The following is a 2440-nucleotide window of genomic DNA, read 5'->3' on the forward strand; positions in this document are numbered from 1 at the left end:
AGAATGATCCAGATATGGCAATTTTTGCAACTAAATTGATTGTGTAAGTAATTAAATTATTTATGAGTGCTTTAAATCAATCATAAATATAGTTAAAACATTTTAGACTAATACACTAGTCCACATATTGGATGGTTAATTTAATGTGAAACTTTGGAAAAGCATGCTACTAAAAACAATAGAGAATTCCAACTTTATGGATTTTGTATTAATTAGGCTTAATTTTATTTTCCAAACAGTTGACTGCCCACAATGAAAATTCACAAATCCATTTTAGTAGATTGAAATTATTTCAATAAATATGTGGATCAGACATATTACCAAGTACTTGAAATACTGGGAGGGATGGAAAAGCATTCTGTCCAGTCAAGAAGCCTAATATATATTAGGGATACAGAAAAAAGTAAATTGTAGGAACAATGTCAGAAGCTTAATCATCAAAGAATGTATCAGGTACAGAGATCATAAGATAAAGGAGCTATCAATTGTATTTGGAGAGAGGTCAGAGATATCTTCCCTGGAGTAATTCCTTCTAATTTTTTTGAGGAATGATTATTTCACTTGTGAACAGGGAAAGAATAGTTATTGTAACTAATTATAAGGAACAGTGATGAATATACAGTAGAACAGAAATTTGATTTACATGAATTATTGTACTGTGTCAGTAAGTGAAATGTTAGTTATTAGAAAACACACAGACACACAGACAGACAGGCACTCTTACGTGGACTGTATTCTGCCTCTCCATATTATATAAATTGGAAACAGTCACATTTATATTCATAAGAAAGCCCTCATAGTGCTGTTATGATAATCATTAGTTTTATTTGAATTTGTTTTTAACATTGCCTTCCCACTTCTAGCTCTCTATAATATCATGTCATCAATTTTAATATTGCTTTAATTAGGATGGCCAAAAAAATAAAACACACACAACACATCATTTATGCTAGTTGACTTTTTTTAAGTGAAAGGAAATAGTCACACTGGGACAACTGGCACCAAATGCAACTGTCACAGGTCAGTGTGATTTTCTCTCCTGTCAATCAAGCCTACATTTCCCTTTCAGTTAATATGAGTGTAGTAGAAACTGACTGGGTGTTGGGAACTTATAACAATTCTTCATTATCTGTCACATGATGGAATGTTAGTTTTTAATGAGGACTTTACTTCATAGCCTCACTTAACCATTCCAGGTTAGCTGTTACGATCAATATATCTCTACCTATACTTAATAAGACAGTCAAGCTATGTGACTCATTGTATATAATGCATGTATCAGAGGACTATTTTCACATTAAATTGTTTGTGTTGTTTCCAAACCTGTTTCTTCCATATTCTTTATTCTTCCTGTCTTCCAACTCACTAGCATCACTTAAGAAGCAACATAGGCTATCTATATGTATTGCCTAAGTGCAAGTTTGTAATTACAGAAAGATGTAGAAAAAGAGAAAAGTATAGCTGTTTTAAATATCAGTTTAAGCTTCAGTTTTGAGGACAAGGAGTAAAGACCATACATTTGAAAGAAAAGCTTTTGGGAATCAGATGGGCCAGATGACACTTCTGGAAGTAACATCACCAATGGCTGCCCAAGGAGAACCCCAAATTCAGTTCAAACTTGTATTGGCTGGAAATAGTGGGATTAGGAAAAACACATTCATGAAACAAGTGACTGGTGAATTTGAGAAATATGTAGCCACCCTGGCTGTTGAGGTCTATCCCCTCATGTTCTACACCAACAGAAGGTCTATTAATTAAGTTCAGGGTATAGGATGCAGCAGTCTGGGAGGAGTTCAGCAGGCTGAGAGATGGCTCTGATATCTAAGCCCAGTGTGCCATTATAATGTCTGGTATAATATCAAGAGTTACTTACAAGAATGTGCCTAACTGGCATAGAGATCTGGAATGAGTGTGTGAAAACATCCCCATTATGTTGTGTGGCAACATAGTGGATATTAAGGACAAGAAAGTTAAAGCAAAATCAATTGTCTTCCACTGAAAGAAGAATCTTCAGGATTATGACATTTCTGCCAAAAGTAAGTACAACTTTGAAAGGCTCTTCCTCTGACTAGCTAGAAAAGTAATTGGAGACCCTAACATGAACTTTGTCACCATGCTTGCTCTTGCCCCACAAGAGGTTGTCATGGACCCAGCTTTGGCAGTACAGTATGAGCATGACCTAGAAGTTGCTGAGACCACCACTCTCCCAGATAAGAATGATGAACTGTGAGAGGGAGAAGCTGAAGCCCAGTGGCAGAAGTTTAGTTTTACAGGCAACTGTCCTTTGATGTTAGTTGTACAGGTGTTTGCTGTTTTATTATACAGCTAAGCAAAACCTGTGCTTAATATTTGGGATGGTGAAGAGGTGAACAGGCTTCAGGATTAATGTAATAATTTAAAAATACCTTCATTTTTTGGACCTGCATATTTAGCTGTTTTG

General features: G+C 35.4%; 1 pseudogene; it reads left to right on the forward strand.

Annotated features, from left to right (window-relative positions):
* The first annotated feature begins 1581 nt into the window (after positions 1 to 1581).
* LOC123820174 lies at positions 1582 to 2230 on the forward strand (annotated as a pseudogene).
* The last annotated feature ends 210 nt before the right edge of the window (positions 2231 to 2440 follow it).

Source organism: Phyllostomus hastatus, unplaced genomic scaffold (genome assembly GCF_019186645.2).
Source record: "Phyllostomus hastatus isolate PE091 unplaced genomic scaffold, TTU_PhHast_1.1 phas_contig_34, whole genome shotgun sequence".
NCBI classification, from domain to species: domain Eukaryota; kingdom Metazoa; phylum Chordata; class Mammalia; order Chiroptera; family Phyllostomidae; genus Phyllostomus; species Phyllostomus hastatus.